Source organism: Sinohyriopsis cumingii, chromosome 5, assembly GCF_028554795.1.
Source record: "Sinohyriopsis cumingii isolate HCF-2022 chromosome 5, ASM2855479v2, whole genome shotgun sequence".
Taxonomy (NCBI): Eukaryota; Metazoa; Mollusca; class Bivalvia; order Unionida; family Unionidae; genus Sinohyriopsis; species Sinohyriopsis cumingii.
This window is the reverse complement of record NC_142965.1, coordinates 146,561,305-146,580,328: the sequence shown is the minus strand read 5'-3', so window position 1 is coordinate 146,580,328 and position 19,024 is coordinate 146,561,305. Positions and strand designations below refer to the sequence as shown.

The 19,024-nt window shown below is 37.7% G+C and overlaps 1 protein-coding gene across 3 annotated transcripts in view; it reads left to right on the top strand.

The window, feature by feature from the left end:
- Positions 1–19,024, top strand: part of LOC149800416 (uncharacterized) — a 156,749-nt gene that overhangs the window by 89,215 nt on the left and 48,510 nt on the right. Inside the window, exon 1 of one of the 3 annotated variants that reach the window (XM_089960055.1) lies at positions 10,901–11,198. The exons of 1 other annotated variant lie outside the window; for it this stretch is intronic. The gene's annotated coding sequence lies outside the window, so the exon portion shown is untranslated. Of the gene's footprint in view, positions 1–10,900; positions 11,199–19,024 lie in introns of those variants that run through there. One more of the 3 variants, XM_089960053.1, reaches the window with a different exon arrangement.

The following is a 19,024-nucleotide window of genomic DNA, read 5'->3' as shown; positions in this document are numbered from 1 at the left end:
GTTACGCAGGAGTTCAAAAATTGTATCGTGCTGCCAAAACGCGACTGAAGAGTCTCCGTTTACCTCAAGTGCAACGATGGTTACAAGAACAAGCTACCTACACTTTACACAAACCCATTCGACGCAAGTTTGCCAGAAGTCGCACCCGAGTGGAAGGCATCGATCATCAATGGCAAGCCGATTTAGCCGATGTCTCTCATTTGGCCAGCTACAATCGTGGTTACAAATATTTGTTTTGTGTCATCGACGTCTTTTCCAAATTTGCCTGGGTCGTGCCCTTGACTTCCAAATCCAGCAGCGAGTTAGTGCGAGCCCTGCAACGGGTGTTGAAACAAAGCGGTCGTCACCCTCTTCGATGGCAAACGGACAAAGGCACCGAATTTCTGAACCAAGCTTTCCAAAAAGAATTAAAGAAACGTGACATTCATTTTTTTACCACCGAGAATCCCGAAACCAAAGCCAGCATCGTGAAACGTTTTCAACGCACTTTGAAAGAACGCATGTGGAAATATTTTACGCATCACCACACTCTGAAGTACATCGACATCTTACCGCACCTGGTGCAAGCGTACAACCAATCTTACCATCGAAGCATCGGACGTGCCCCGCAAGACGTGACTCCCGACAACGAAGTGCTGGTGTTTGAGCACCTATTTGGTACGTCCCCGACGAGGGCTGTCCCCAAGAAAAGTGGAGAGTTGGCCGTAGGAGATTGGGTGCGCATTGGCAAAACCAAACGCACTTTCGACAAAGGTTACTTACCTAACTGGACGACCGAATTGTTTCGCGTCACTGGACGAGTGCATGGCCGTCATCCTGCCGTCTATAAATTGGAAGACATGAACGGAGAAGTATTCAAAGGAACGTTTTATTTGCCCGAGTTACAACGTGTGACCAAGAAAGAAGACGACGTGTACGACATCGAAAGCATTCTCGAACGCAGAACCCGTAAAGTGGGCAAACGACGTGTCAAAGAAGTCAAAGTACGTTGGAAAGGATATCCACCCAGTTTCGATTCTTGGATCGACGCTTCGCAAGTCATCGACTATAAAAAGAAGAAGTGACCATCATGCCCTTTCACACAGCAGACGCAGCTACGTCGACCAGTCCTTCTTCACCTAGTTCTTCTGTGCAAGATTTACAAAAACAACCCTTGTGAGTGTGGTATGGAGAACGTGTGCCTAAAACGCAAATCGTCTTTTTCTGCCAAATCTTCGTGGTGTATTGTGTCATCGGGGCAGCCATCGCCAATTTGAGTTTGCAACAAGGAGACAAACAATTGTGGACCATTTTATTGAGCAGTTGCATCGGTTACCTGCTTCCTAATCCCTCCCTGAAATTCTCCTCGAACGGGAACGTTGTGTCCAGCGCCAGTGTCAGTCACCACTCCAACAACCACAATCAGAACCCCATTTTAGACGGAGACACGCCTCTGACGTCCACTAACCCCTCGGACAGCCACAGAACTCTGGAATTATGAGTCACCAAAACCAATTTTACTTAACTTTACCCAGTGACAGTTCCATGGAGGTGTTTCCCCACAACACGTTGTGCTGTTACACGGCCAAAATACCTCAGGCCATCCCCTTAGATCACGAAGCCCATTGGGAAGTGGCTTTAGTGGAAATGATTCACCCTACACAAATCAAAAACATCACTGAAACTCAAAACACTTTTGACATCGAAATTTTGGACCCAGCACTGCAGCAAACCATGACGGGCAGTCCTCAACATAACTCACATCTTGCAAAGGACCTATTACCCCGCAGCAGTGACTCTTCTCCTCCTCTTTTCGTTTATCACTTTAAAATTAACTCAGGCCATTATTTTAGTGGTCAACATCTGGTGGAAGCCATCGCTGACAAATTCTATGCAACCTTTGACAAAGTTCTGACCACAGGAAAAAAACGTGTCACCATCGAGTACCACAAACTGTCTCACCGTCTACTCATTAAATTTCAAAGTGAGGAAAAAAGTATACGTATTAAATTTTGCCCTGAATTGTATGACATTTTGGGTGGAGACCTCAATATGATCACGGATAAGCAGACCAAAAAAATTATTAAAATGGCAGAGATTGACAACGACATGCATTTTGCAAGGTATTTTCGTTTCCCGGTAGAACTGAACCAAGGACTGAATTTGATGTTCGTGTGCTCCGATGTGGTGGAGTACAACGTGGTGGGACACACCTCCGTACCGTTACTGCGTGTCATTCCTTTCAAAGTAAATTCTGCCACGGTCACTGACGAGGAAGGTGGAAACACTTACCACGTCCACCGCGAATTTGTCCATCCTCACTATTTGCCTGTCAGCAAGTCTTATTTGGACACGGTCAACATTGCTATAAAAGGAGATCTGGGACAAAATATTCCATTCACCAAAGGAAAAGTCACGGTGAAACTCCATTTTCGAAAACGGTTCTCTCACGACTCGTAAGTAAGTCATGTATCCAGTGTACCGAGGGGTTGCACGAAGGCGAGGACACGGTTTAGGAGATATGTTAAAATCGGCCTTTCGTTCGGTGGCCCCGGTGTTGAAACCGATGGTGACACGCGGATTGCACGCCTTGAAAGATGCGGCACTGACGCAAGGCAAAGAATTTCTCCAAAATGTCATCATCGACAAACAAAACCCTAAAGAAGCCTTCATGAGGGCAGGCAAAAATGTCTTGCTGCAAACGGGTAAAGACATTTTGGGTCGCCGAGACACACCTATAAATGCCCTGCACGCTACCGAGTCAGGCATTCAGCAAGGACAAGGCAGAAAGAGACGACGAAGAAAACACCCTTTCACCAGACTTCAAGCTAGAAAGGCCAAGAAAAGAAGAACCGTTCGAGACTTAGACGTTTTCGATTATTGAAACACAGAGAAAAAATGATGCACCGAGAGTCTTGCGCTTGTTCCAAGACGGAACTGGATCTGTTCGCCATGCCCCCCACCATGATGACCATGCAAGAATCCCAATGGGTGGAATTTCACCCCGTCTTCTCATTGGCCGATTCCGCTCCCATCGAGTTTGAAATCAAAGGACAGCCCGAAGATTACATCGATTTGAATAGCAGTTACTTGTACCTGAAAGTCAAAGTTCTAGATAAGGCTAATGGTGAAGTAGATGACGCTGAGAATATAGCTCCCGTCAACAATTTCATGCATTCCTTGTTTAGCTCAGTGGACTTGTACTTGAATAACAAACTAGTCAGCAGCAGCATGGATACTTACCCTTACCGTGCCTACCTGGAAAATCTCTTGACGTACGGAATAGATGCCAAGGATACTCATCTCAATGCTTGTGTGCTGTGGGAACCTGACGAAGCGAAGGAGTTTGACGACCCAGATAAAGACAATAACGGCTTCGGGGAAAGACAAAAGAAAATCACAAGTGGAAAGAGTTTAGAACTGATGGATCGTTTGCATTTGGACATGTGGTTGCAAGAGAAATATTTGCTGAACGGGGTCAATGTCCGCTTGAGACTGAATCGCAGCAGTGCCACTTTCCATTTGTTGGCTGATGAGGATGCTACTAAGACTGGCAATCCTAAAAGCAAAATCGAGGAGGCCAAACTCTACGTACGACGCGTGGAAGTGTTACCCAAAGTAGGAAACGAGATCAGTCAAACGTTGAGCAGAACCACCGCCAAGTATCCCATACGACGTGTGGAAGTGAAAACGTTCACCATTCCTGCTGGACATCATTCCATGATCGAAGATCATCTGTTCCAAGGACAGTTACCCAAACGTTTAATCCTTGGTATGGTCGAGAATGAAGCCTTCAACGGAGCCTTCAAAAAAAATCCTTTCAACTTTCAACACTTCAACGTGAAGAAAATCGAAGTCAGTCGTGATGGCAAGACCTTGTGTACCCGACCTTTCGAACCTGACTTTACCAAGAACAATTACTTGAGATCGTACTTGTCCCTGTACGAAGCCACCGGTCAGTTAGGAACCAACACCAGTCACGGGATTACGTACGACGATTACGCAGGAGGCTACGCTTTGTGGGCTTTCGATTTCACTCCAGACCAAGGCAGCGACGAGGGACATTTCCACCCTATAAAATCAGGCCAGATTCGTGTGGAACTTCAGTTTGCAGATAAACTGGACAAGACAGTGAACGTCATCCTGTATGTAGAATTCGATAATACCATAGAAATCAACAGTTTGAGAGAAGTCATTCTAGATTATTAGAAGCCATGGAAGACTGTTATTCCTCTTTACCTAGTGGAGAAACTTTAAAGATGGAATGTGAGGAGACCGTGGAAAAAGAAGAAGTGATCATGATGAAGTCGAGATGGCCAGAACAAGAAGCCCATTTAGTCTCCTGTTTTGCCAAACACTTGGTCGATAAAATGACGGAATTGATCAAGAAAAATTGATATGGATGTCAAAACGATCATCCCAGTCAAATTCAACACGATAAATGCCTGATGTTAAGTCAAGAAGAAAAATTGGACGAGTATCTGGACGAAGCTTGGAGTCTCATCTCGAACAAAGACGTGTTGCACCAGTGGTATAAAGACTTGCGTGAACATTCTTGTCCACCATTAACCACTCAAGAGATCCATCGTATCGAAGCTCTCCTGAATCAGAGTGAGGAAACAGAACGAATAACCGTTTATTCGTCAGACATTTTCAAGCAAAAAGTCAGGATCGAATTGATGACTTATTATTACCTGTGAAGAAGAAAACACAAAACAATGGATACCTGGGAACTTTATTACCTTTTGAACCACAGTTCGTATACGGCTTCTTGGAATCCTGTCGTCTGTGCTAAAGATGAACTCCCTCTACGCAAACCTAAAGACCATCAAGCTTACGTGATCAACACGGACGACAGTCATCTCCCAGGAACCCACTGGGTAGCCGTCTACTTTCCTCAAGAAGGATGTGTGGAATATTTCGATTCGTACGGATTGCCCCCTTTGGAAGACGATATCATCGACTTTATGAGAAGAAATGCTCAAACCACCCGTTTCAATAACGTGAAATTACAAGGCACAGATTCCTTGGTGTGTGGACAGTACTGTGTGTATTTTCTGCATCATCGCAGCCTGGGCTATTCCTTAGAACATTTAGTGACTCATTTCGATCCTCGTTCTTCTACTAGAAACGATGTGAAAGTAGATCGATGGTTTTGTGACCATTATGCTTATCTTTTATCTCAAGCTAGGAAACGTAGTGTCCATCAATGGCCTAATGATTTCCAACAGTGGAAATCACAATTTCATTCACAACGTTGTCAGCCCTGTTCAAAGTAGATTGTATATTGAGAAACAATGTTTGTGATTTGAAAAAAAATTGTTTGATGTTATAGTGTTGGATTATTGTTAAAAAATGTTAGAGTTGTTGTTTAGTGTTAAGTGATTTTTGAATAAAAAAATGTTGTGTTTTGAAAACAATGTCTTTGTCTTTTGTTTAGCTAGAAGAATGTTGGATTGATGCTCTTTGATTTCTTACTATCCCTCTCATGACACTCACTAAACGTTGCGGCTCGAAAACCGTGTGGGGGATGTTTTCCTTCACGTCCGCGCTTTGACTTTAAGAACCGGGGTTGTTTCAAGTCTAACCATCCATTGTCGACTCATCCTCCTACGAAGATGTGCTCCAAACTAGCTAAGCTCAACGAAGCCTACGTGAATTTGCATAGGGTCAGACACAGTCTGATACCGAAGCCAGAAGAAATAGAGAATGTGAGAATGTTAAAAATCACTGAAGACCTGATAGAAGAGCTCTTCAGAGAAGAAATGAACAGGGAAAAAGAAGAATGGACAGAGAAGTACAGACTTCAGAGACAGCAGCAACAGCAGCAGCAACAACCTGAACCTGACAGAGGCTTTGTCGATTGTCGTATCGACACCAAAGAGTTCTTCTTCTCTTTCCGAAGAAGCAGACCTATCGCCAGAAAGTCTATCCTCAGAGGACATCGCATTCTTAGAAACTAAAAAAAGAATGCCATAGCAAAACAAAAAACAGCCCTTTTCAGGGCAACCCAATACTCTAGAAAAGAAATAACGATCGATTTGCCAATGTGTGTAGGTAGAGTAGTGTGAAAATAAACACTATCTATTTCTTAAAAAATGTGAGGGTATGTGTTTGTGTGTTTGTGTTTGTAAGTGATAAAGTAGGTTGGTGTGGATAGTAGATTAAAATGATGTTTGTTTTTTTGGGCTGTTTGAGGTGTATATTTGGGGTTAGATTGGATTGCTTTGGGTATGTGGATAGTCTATTGAAGTGATTTATAAAAAATTTTAAAATAGTGATGGGTAGCATAAAAAAGTGAGTGAGTGTTTCTTTTAGGTCCGCGCGTTGTTGTTAGGTCATGATCTAGGTAAGATCAATTTTATGTTATTAGGGGGATGTTTTCCATCACGTCCGCGCTTTCACTATAAATTGAAACTCGCTGGGCAGTCTAGCTACCCTTGTTGATTGATCAACACAGCCAGAAGAATGAATAGTAGAATAGTGAAACTGTTAGAACTCCAGATGCACCTGGAATATGCCAGGCGCATAGTAAACGAACTATCAGCGGAGGCTATCATAGAAGAAGCAAGAATGAAAAAAGAAGAGGAGGAGAGAAGAGAGAGGGAAGAAGAGGAAAAGAAAAGAGAAGAGAGGATGTCGTTCAATATTCCCGAGACAGAGGATTGGGGTGTTGAAGCGAATCATCCTCCCTCTGCGCTCCCCAGAAGAAAGGTGAAAGAAGACTGGGGAAGAAGATGCGTGTGTGGCGCCAGGCCAGGACGGTGCAACCATTAGATAGGTGCATCAGGAGTTCAAAAAAACAGCCCTTTTCAGGGCTACCCAATGCTCTAGAAAAGAAATAACTATCGATTTGCCAATGTGCGTAGGTAGAGTAGTGTGTATATAAACACTAACTCTTTTTTAAGGTAGTGTGAGGGTATGTGTTAGTGTGTTTGTGTTTGTAAGAGCTCACGTAAGTTGGTGTGGATAGTAGATTAAGGGTTTATTTATTGATTCTTAGTGTATGTAGAGAGTATAGTTAGGGTTATATTATATGAAATGAGAAAGTAGGGGGATGTTTTCCTTCACGTCCGCGCGTTGTTAGGTCATGATCTAGGTAAGATAGATTTTATGTTTTTCAGGGGGATGTTTTCCTTCACGTACGCGCTTTAAGTATAAGAACCCACAGTATTCGTCGTTCAAACCATTCTACATAGAAGATGGCTTCAAACCACCTGGATAAATTTCAATCATTGCAAGACGTCCTTGACAATTTGGGCATGATAGAACAAATGCTCGTACGACTCGTTGAAGACCACTATTCTTATAGTCCGCATAGAGTAAAAATGGAAATTAACAACTTAAGAAAAGCAAAGGACATGATCAGTGGTGTGATGAAGGAAATAAAGGAGGAGAAGGAGGATGAAGAGGAAAAGATAAGAATAAGAACATGGAACGAAAAAATTGAAAAAGAAGAAGAAAATGAGAAGAGGAAGAAAGAAGAAGAGGAGGAAGAGAAGAAAGAAGAGGAGGAGAAAAAAAAGAAGAGAAAGAGTGTTGGAGATAAAATAAGAAGTTGGTGGAGGAAAAGAAGAAATTAGAAGCAGAAGAAGAAAACCCAAAGGCCCTTTTCATGGCCAGCCATATTTCTCGAAAAGAGATAGCCTTTCCATTGCCTACCCCTTTTTTTATTTTATTTTTTATTTTTTTATGTTTCAATTTTACATAGACCCTATACAGTCCCAAGGGTTTTTTTGGCCATGTTAAATATACATAGACCCTATATTGTCCCAGGGTTTTTGGCCATGTTAATTCCCATAGACCCTATATGTTCCCACGATTTTTCTCCATGTTAAATTTACATAGACCCTATATGTTCCCAAGGGTGTTTTTAATGATAAATCCCATAGACCCTATAATATCCCCCTTCACTACTCATGACAACTCATTATAATTTACAGTTCAAGACCCTGCAATGTGAGTGAGATTAGAACATACATTTATATTTTTCCGGTGGTTCTATGGAGCGAACGGCAGCTTTTGTATCTTTGACAAACAATGCGCGTTTCTCCAATGTCGCCTTTTAGGTCGTTTGACCAATATCCTATGGGCGTCTTGATGGACATTTTGATTCTAGTCCATAATGCCTCCGTTCTTAATATCCGTCTCTCATCGAGGCACAATAAAAGTAATTACATTTCATTATTGGCATGACCCCTCTATTCGTGCTGCGCGATGAATGGTTCAGAAAATCAAATTTTTATATTATTTTCTAAACTAACAAATAAAAGTCTAGGAAGAGTGACTTGCGTTCTTTTTAACATGGAAGTTTGGATCTTTATATATATATATATATATATATATATATATATATATATATATATATATATATATATATATATATATATATATATATATATAACATTTTGAGCAATCAGCAAGTTGCCATGTTTGCATCATATCTTTATCAGAATAATTTTAGTCTTATAAAAATCTGGAAATAAGAAACTGAGAAATAGAAGGAATTATATTGAAATAAGAAAAAAAGAATAACCTAATAAACCATGTGACATTTCACAGATCATTATAATATTGCCTTTACCTGTATAACCGTTATCATTTCATGATCTAATATTCTCGTATTCTTCAACCGACTGGCCGAAGTAATTTAAACCAAAACGTAAATGTGTCACTGATTGAAGTTATGGAAACCAAAGCGTAAATTTGTTAGTGGTTGAAGTAACGAAAACCAAAACGTAAATGAGTCACTGAATAAAGTAAAGAAAAAAAGTTGAATGTGTCACTGATTGAAGTAATGGAAACCAAAAGGTAAATGTGTCACTGACTGAAGTAACGAAAACCAAAACGTAAATGTGTCACCGATTCAAGTAATGGAAACCAAAACGTATCTGTGTCACTGACTGAAGTAACGAAAACTGAAACGTAAATGTGTCACTGACTGAAGTAATGGAAACCAAAGCGTAAATGTGTCACTGATTGAAGTAGTGGAAACCAAAGCGCAAATGTGTCACTGATTGAAGTAATGGAAACAAAGCGTAAATGCGTCACTGATTGAAGTAACGAAAACCAAAGCGTAAATGTGTCACTGATTTAAGCAATGGAAACCAAAGCGTAAATGTGTCACTGATTGAAGTAATGGAAACAAAGCGTAAATGTGTCACTGATTTAAGCAATGGAAACCAAAGCGTAAATGTGTCACTGACTGAAGTAATGGAAACCAAAGCGTAAATGTGTCACTGATTGAAGTAGTGGAAACCAAAGCGCAAATGTGTCACTGATTGAAGTAATGGAAACAAAGCGTAAATGCGTCACTGATTGAAGTAACGAAAACCAAAGCGTAAATGCGTCACTGATTGAAGTAATGGAAACCAAAGCGTAAATGTGTCACTGATTGAAGTAGTGGAAACCAAAACGTAAATGCGTCACTGATTATGTGTCACTGATTGAAGTAATGGAAACCAAAACGTAAATATGTCACTGATTGAAGTAATGGAAACCAAAGCGTAAATTTGTTACTGGTTGAAGTAACGAAAACCAAAACGTAAATGAGTCACTGAATAAAGTAACGAAAAACAAAGGTGAATGTGTCACTGATTGAAGTAATGAAAACCAAAACTTAAATGTGTCACTGATTGAAGTAATGGAAACCAAAGCGTAAATATGTCACTGATTGAAGTAACGAAACCGAAACGTAAATGTGTCACTGATTGAAGTAATGGAAACCAAATCGTATATGCGTCACTGACTGAAGTAACGAAAACCGAAACGTAAATGTGTCACTGACTGAAGTAATGAAAACCAAAACGTAAATATATCACTGATTGTCGTAATGGAAACCAAAGCGTAAATGAGTCACTGACTGAAGTAACGAAAACCAAAGCGTAAATGTGTCACTGATTGAAGTAGTGGAAACCAAAACGTAAATGCGTCACTGATTGAAGTAATGGAAACCAAAGCGTAAATGTATAACTGATTGAAGTAATGGAAACCAAAACGTAAATGTGTCACTGACTGAAGTAATCGAAATCAAAACGTAAATGTGTCACTGACTGAAGTAATGGAAACCACAGCGCAAATATTTTGCTACATACTTTAATATCTTTCACTAGATTTAAACATATTAGGTTACTGAACATGCAGTATGTGATGCAGATAATAAAGCACGTTATGACATTATAGTTATTTGTTATGCTCGACATGAATACATTTAATAATGACGTTGACTAAAGAATAAAATCAACATAATTGATTGAATATTGTATACATTTCTGTAATGTTATGAGGCATGCTAGCCGATGCTTGTTCTACGTTCTGATATCTCGCTTGATTTTTTTGTTCTCGTGCAGTCATCTCGCAAAATCGTCGACCACATGCCCACACAACCTCTCTGTATGAAATGTCAGATATTATCTATTCACTAACCTATACTTATAGTATATGCATAAATCAAAGAATGTATGAATATATTGAACGATGAAAGAAGTATTTCAACAATAACTATAGGAGACCAATATAATAAACACGTAGCTATTCGACAAGGGTCACTGCTCATTCTTCATAAAACTGTGTCGTTCATTAAATGACTCCCTGGGTAAAGTAGAGTCGTAAGTTTGCATTGAAACTACCACTTATTATGGGTCTAGTCAGCAATAAAAAACGCCCAGTTTATGATCATGAAAGATATTTGCGATTTCTTCCACACAAAACTCAAACCACGCACGACTGTAAGTCGATGATAAATCCCATTAAGTTTCGAATGGGATACGAAAAGAGATTCTTTCATATTAATAGAAAATCCATCGAGGTAAGACTGAGTTCACTTCACATCTATAATTGTTGACAGCGATAAGCATGGACTGACAATTTGCTTCTTTCACGCAGTGGTGCGAACCAGTGGAAGGGGCGTACGAATCTATAAGAAGGCATATCATTCTATCATTCATCGACAGACCTCATCCATATTATTGCATAAGTTTACGAATATTGATGAAGTATGGAGTTATTGGAGATGACATTATGACTGGTACATCATTCGTCTCAACCGAATCTGTATTGGAGATCTCGTGTGGGTATATTTGGATGAGAACTATACTAGTCAAACGTGTTAGGCTTCAGGAATGAAATGGACACGACTATTCTAAAAGGTTTCAGTGGGAAATTCCGAATAGTGACTAAAATAATTTTGATCTTGACTGTAACGACCAGGCTACAATTAGGTAAGATAAGCATCATAAAACCTCTGATCTTTGTCATACAACATGTTTTGGGATGAGGGCAATACAAAATACATATGAAGTTTAGGCATTTAAAAAATGTTTTCAGTTTTCGTTTTTCAACTTTGTTCTTCTTTCTTTCTTCTATCACTTATCTTTTTTGTGAATTCCCTCATCGTTCAAAAAAAAAAAAAAAAAAACAACTAGGAGTCAAGTGTTTGTTTTGTGGATGTAAGTTGTTTCTCCTCATGAAGTCGTTAATTACACTAGGCAGATGTATTGACCTTCATTTAATTTCATGTTTCTAACTTAATTTAAAAATTGGCTTTGGGTGTTTTAGTCAAACGCTATTTACAATCTGCCTGTGTATGAACAAAACACGAACTAAATGTGGAACTTTGTCAATGATAGCATATCTAGGGCTTCAGCTAGTTTAGTTCTGTTTAAGATGTCGGAACTAGTTCACAGACGACACGTGGGACTTTCAAATACTTTGTTTTCTTCTTCACCTCATATCGACAACTACACCATCTTGAATCGGAATCATCATTACCGTCCTCGTCATATGATAATTACGATGATTATAGTCATCGTCATCCTCAACATCTTCTTCTTCTTCAAATTTTGAGTATACACCATTCCGTCCCTCACATATCCAAAAGTGAATGGCCCATGATTATAACTATTATTTCATTCTTCCTAAATTATTTAATTTTTTATTTTTTAATTATTTGTATTTTTATAGAGACCAAGTCATTCAGGAACAGTAAACACCTGAAGTAAATAAATCAAGCTGTCCAGCTTGTATCAAAAATATCGATTCGATTGGATATTGAATACAAATGTATTATACATAACACATGACTACAAAGACCAAATGGCTGTATTCTATTGACATAAATGGCCATTGTAAAAGTAGAGGACTTTACACGTCGATAAGGAATACACCATAATGGCAGTTTAATTTAGTATAACGTTAACATCGTATATAGCAGATTAATTTATACGGTTAACATCGCAAAGTGTGCCAAAACATTTTGTAAATGCTTAGCTAAAAGATACAAGGGAAACAGGTTCTTGTTTTGTATTTTACATTTTAAAAACAATAATTTTAAATGATACACAAACATTACATACATCAGTATTATATACATCAATATTAAATATACTGTTTGCAATTAGCTTGATTCTGATACATAATTATGTGTAATATACGTCCTAACCCACGGATGTGCATATGTAAGAGCTTTGTCCAGGTTTGCCACATGAAGAGCTACAAAAAAAAGAGTACATTTGTGAGTCCTTAAGAAACGTTACATGATACCGAAGATGAACACCATTTTAGTTTAGAATGCCCTGTATATATTGGCTTGTGTGCAAATCTAATTCGAAAGTACTTCTGGAATAAATCATCCATAAGAAATCAAAAAATATGTTTACTAACTATTTTTGTTTGTGAAGCGTTTAAAAAAGAGATCTAATATTACTTTTAGAGCAATTAATTACAAAGATTGTCGATATTTGTCGAACTTCTCCTTTTCAGCTTTTGACAATGACAGTGCTGATTTTATGTTTACGGTTGCACATAAAGCATTTGATAACCACACAATATTTGAAACATTTGCAATATTTGTAATATTTGTAAATGCTAAAAGTAATACACTATTGAAATACAATATTACAACACTACATTTTACTCTTTACTACTTGGACGATTCCTTGAAGGTAAGTAACAAATGGCGACCCTAGAAATAACAATATAATCAGAGGTTAAAATTAAGATCAAAAAGCAGAAAAGAAAGAAGCAAAGAAAGAGACTTGCGTGTGTTAAGGGTGTGCAGTATTTACGTACTTTGATAAATTTACGATGAATTTTAAACACATACATACACAAGACAACATAAAATACAACACTCATGGACGATATGTAGACCTTGGAATGAATAACAGTTGTATGAATTGAAATGTAAGAAGGAATACGTACATGACTCTACGTCTACGTCTAAGATCACTTTTCGGACTATTAACAATTTTGCTAACACATCTACCCATCAAACTACCTCTCTCCAAAACAAGTGTGAGTGCGTGTCTAAAATAAGAGTTGAATTGGGATCAATAGAATGTTGATCTACCTGTTCTGACAGTATGGGTTTGTCTATCAATCAGTCGAATTGGAAACGGAAAGGGTTTTCAAGCGTGCCCTTCTACATTTGTTTTTGGTTTTAACATAGAATAGTAATTTACCCTCCCTACTTGAATATCTGATTAATTTAATTTCAGAAATAAAATGTAAGTGTCTTAAAATGTGATAAAATGTAAGTGTCTAAAAGTGTGATAAAATAAGTGTCTAAAATTGTGACTGTGTTTCAAATCTTTTCCAAATAATTGTTGGAAGTTGAGACTATTATTCAGAACCCGTTCACGTTTTTATTTGTTAGTATTTTGAAGGTTTCAAAAATAGGTTATTCCATGACGAGGCATACGGTATTAGTCTTCTCGTGGTTGTCAGGCATAAATCACCACTTGATAGTAAACATGCAGTAACAAAAACCACGTAAATCTTGACCTTGGTTTCTGTGTCATTTTTTGGCTTTTTGTGTGTATTATTTTACTAATTGTATTGAAATTAAAGTATCGAAATTTTAATTCCCATTCCAAAGTTAATCGGGGGCGTAATTGTTTGTTTATTTAAATGCCGAATAACCCCGTAAGCGGATATTCCACAAAGACGCACTTCTTTCATAATAGACGTATGATACACCTGTTATAACGGTAGCTCCATGTAGGAGTCTTTCAAATGAAGTAACATTCAGAGTTTTACATTATACGCCCCAAGAATTTGTGGGTAAATACAACTATATGAATAACACCCAACCTTAAATATTGGGGAAAAAACGAACAGATTAACTGACGTGGTTTCACTATAACTGCTTGAATATTCTGCAGAACAGATGGATCGTTTTGGAAATGTGATAAGAATTCGGCTTACATTTCGCAGGGAAAGAGCGTCAACCTGTCAGAGTCAATTATTAAGTGCTTACGTATCAACCTGCCAGAGTAAAGTATTAAGTGTTTAACTGTCAGCCTGTCAAAGTCAGTTATTAAGCGTGTCTTTCATTATCTATCAACCTGTCAGAGTCAATTATTAGGTGTTCACGTATCAACCTGTCAGAGTCAATTAATAAGTGTTTCAGCATCAACCTGTCAGAGTCAATGATTGAGTGTTTAAGCATCAACCTGTCAGAGTCAATTATTAGGTGTTTACTTATCAACCTGTCAGAGTGAATGATTAAGTGTTTAAGTACCAACATGTCCCTACCATCTACAGGAAGCTGCTTCATAATAGTAACTATATTTTCATAAATACAAATAAATAGCATTAAAATATAAATTTATAACGAACACAAATTAAAATGCAGAATAAATCCTTTTATGTGCATTAGATACAGGAATGGATTGCATGTCATGGACTAACAACGAAAAGTGGAGTGCAACACTAGTTTTTAACTTGCATTTTTGTTGAATCTTTGTCAAATGCAAACATAAAACAAAGACAAGACAAACAATTAACACAATAATGGAAGTTGAGAAAGTTACATAAATGTGCCTAATACAATTGAAGCTTGAAAATGTTTGATGATACAGTGAAATAAACGTTTGCAATTTTAACGCATTTTTATAGTTCGGGGAATCCCGGTAATGTCAAAACACGCAAGGAAAACACAAACGCGACACACAACAATATATATCAAACGAAATCCAAAACAACAACGACTACAATAACTCAGCAAACCCAACACACAAATAACGAAATCCCACATGTTCTTGTTTTGGTAATTTTTCTCCAATTTTATACAAAAATGAATCCCTGCATTTGTTACAGGACTAAATCTTTTTTTTTTAATTTCATATACTTGATAAGTCGTGACTTATTTATTTTTTTTTTTGGTGGGGGGCACCAGACAGATGCTCCCGCTCCACTTATCCAAAAACAGTATAAAGTGTTTCATGTATTTTTGTAGCCTCCAAGATGTGCGTGTTTGTTTAAGTTTAAAACAGAATTTCGTTCAAAATTTTAGTTATCAAAACTAAATTTTGACGGGGTATTTATTGCTCCCTAGTGTTTCCTAAAGGATGTTTGTCCTACGATGGGTCTAATCCCCATTTTCAGATTTTCTAGCCTTGTTTTTTTTTTTTTTTTTTTTTATCTTTTCCAAATATATCATATGTCCTGTGTATGCTATGTGTATCTTACTATATAGTTTATATGTGAGGACGGCCAGACTTATGCCAAATTTTTCCCAGTTATCTTAAATATTGTTAAATGGACATTTGTTTGTCCTGAAACAAAAATTGAACAGTTATAAACATTTTTTTTTTAATCTTGAACTTTGGCGAGATGAAATGGTGTACTATTAGTTCAGGCAAAAATGCAAATGATGTGTCGTTTCTCGCATTAAGGATAAACCCGTACTGAGGCAGGCTGTATTCGAGTCGGGATCTGCACTTTCTGTATTACCTTGTGTTTCTTATGACTCGAGTTAGGCCTCCTCTCTATAATTTACTTTATTGTCAAAACATGTTCCAATTTTTTTTAAAAGACTTGTTAGCTAGTAAGTGCAGGGTTACTTAATAGTTCGGTGTTTTGTTAGTTTGTAAAATGTCATCATGTGGGTTTTTCTGATGCTCTTTCGCAGACCTGTCCACTTCGCGAGGCGCCTTGTGACATAGCTCTGTGACGTTCTATCACTGTACTTTCCATGAGATGGTCCCCTGTTCCCTCATAATACTACAAACTTGTGTTTCCATTTTTTATTATAGTCTTATGCTGATAGTTATCCTTTATATTTAAGAAGTGTTGGTTAGAAGAAAAAATAATTCTTCCTATGATTCTATAGGATAATTTATTTATGTTCTAGGGGAGTTGGAAACGTATGTTCGAGGTGAGGGCTCCAGCCCGCGCATTGGCGGTAGCACACCCCTAGTGGGTAGGAAACCGATGCCTCTCTTCCCACCCCCATATCCCGTCCTCGCTCCCCCTACCAGCAATTTACATTTAAGTATTTAATATAAGTTAGTTAATAGTCTACTTAGGAAAGTAATGGCAAAATTTCAGTTTTTCTATTGTATTCCTAGTTTTATTGAGGCACCAGAGGGCGCCCTGTACTTCGGTTCATTTACAGATAAAGGCCAGATAATACTTTTTTTGAGGGGCGAGAGGTGAGACCGGGCTTCAGCCCGCATTTGCGTTATCGCCCCTACGCGGGCGTTTTGCCTGAGCCTCTTTCTCACCCCCACCCCTTGGTTGATAGCTAATGGGGGCAGGCTATCGACCTATTGAGATAACTTGCCCACAGGCCATCATGGTTGCTGTTATATAGTCGGTTATTTTATATTAGGTTTTCTTATCGAAATTTCCATCCAAATATAATATATTGCTCAGACTCTAAGGAATTCAAGTGGTCAAGTGCGAAATCGTGGAGGAATATTTGCAATTAACACCAATAACCAGGTTACTACTCGTGTATTGTTCCTCTGTTACTTGTCATCATTTATTGTTGTTTTTACCATCGTCATTGCTTATGTTGTTGATGGTACATTTTCGGCTTCATGTGATTTCCAAAGGAATTACGGCTCGGTGTTGTGAATGAATTTTGTAACTTTTCATAAAAAATATTTAGTCGGACTAAACATTACTGAACTGGCTAGTGGTTTGAAATTGAGAAATATGTATGTATGTATGTATGTATGTATGTATGCAAGCAACAACATTTTACGGCACATCGCCACAAAAGTGACTATATCGTGCCGACTAAAAGTAAAGGTCGACAAAATGGAAAGAAAAGTTTGTACAAAACATTTAGGCGGATAAACCTTTCCAAATAAACGTAAGCACAAAGAACTTTGAGAACAAAAGGAGGGAGAGCTTTTAACGTTTTTTTTTTTTTTTTGTTTTTTTTTTTTGCAATATCAAATTTGTTTCCAAACTTAAACGAACATCTGTGTCTTTTATGCCACTGAAGATCGGTTTATCATTGAAATGCACTTGACTGAATGATTTCTAAAAATGTTGGGATATGTAATAGTAACTCTTCTTCGAAATATGTTTTAGTTTAATTATCAACAACTCCCCCTCCCGTACCACTACTTCAATGTTTACATTGTTATGGTTATGCTACTAAATCAAATTACTGACAATGAAATGACGATCACAAAATCGACTCTGATGACTTTATTGATAACTTAGGTGATAACTGTACAATACAGTTAGGGAGACAATAAGTGCTTATAATTGCATTAGCTTAAAGTAAGTTTCCTTTTACCTTTGATAGGCATTATCCAGGGCTATATTTAAATAAATATTGATAAGTCAGGGATGCAACGATTAGGTTTTTTTTTAAATTTCACAAATTTGTAAAAGATAGAATTCCAAAAAAGTTTGTAATTGATCGAATTGATCATATGTCTACCTTTCAAATTAATCTTTCACGTTTCAACCTCTCGTTGTTTCCCGTAACACTGGAGTTTGGACATTGCACACCCCAACCAGCATTAAAACAGTCAATGTCATGAAAAATAAATATGATTGACCCGGTTCTTTACGTGTTAGAACACTTTTGAAGCAAGTGACCCGTTTCGATAAAACATGAATATATCAAAGTAAGGAAACATCGGAATATTATTTTGATTTGTAAATTTGCTTGCTCTCTCTCTCTCTCTCTCTCTCTCTCATGATATAAACACACTCACGCATATACACACACACAGAGCTTTGGTAATCCTCTTTCATGCATTATACATCTGAATAATAAGGTCGTATTGTACTGGTTGGCAGTGTTGACTTTAGTTCTTTGAAAATTATATCATAATAGGAGGAAATCAGTAGATAGAGTTAGTATATGTATTTATTTTCGGCATGTAATTGTCATTACACTGAGCTTACGAGACAACATAAAAGAAACCTTTGTTTGATCTACAATATCATATTTCTACAATTACGTGGCCCGTAAGAATTGCAACGTCATTCATAATTCTTAAAGTGTAACATTAAAGACCGTATATTTTGTGCTAATGTGACCTGACCTTGTGAGTAGTAGTGATGAAGCATAAACATCTTACCTGTAAATTGATATTTGAGGAATCTATTACAAAATGGTCGAATAGGTAGGCAGAACTTGGATATCAACAGCTAACGAGGGAGGGGGAGAGGGGGAGATATTTTGATTAATAAATAAATAAGTTGACTAGAGAATAGATACATGTAGAGAAAAACTGTCCTGTACAATGATACATACATTATGGCAGGCATGTTCAGAAAAAGCAGCTAGAAACAGAAGCGTAAGAAAGAACGAAGCAAAATGTTTGCAAATTATCAGAAGTTCTGTTTAAATAAGTACAGTATTTTAGTTAAGTTGAGCCACATAAATAAATAAAAAACATACATAAATAAATGAATCACTAGTTAAAAAAGCGTAATTACAGGAGGAACACGACATGTTTTGTAGTAAGACGCATATGCATTCAGGTGTTTCATTGACATAATTAGAATACTTACATGAATCCATGTGTTTGAAAGGTCGAAAAAGTCATGCTTTTCATTTACATTCTTCTTTTTTTTTTTCGGGGTGGGGGGTGATGGGACCAGACAGATGCCCCCTGCCACTTGTCCAAACAAAAGGAAAGTTTTTATATGTATGTGTTTTCCCCCAGGTGTGTTGTATGTTTATTTTAAAGAAAAGAATTCCGATCAAAAATTAATTTTAAAACAATTTTTGACGGGGTATTTGTTGGATTTCCTAGTGTTTTCTACAGGGTGGTTCTTCTGAGTT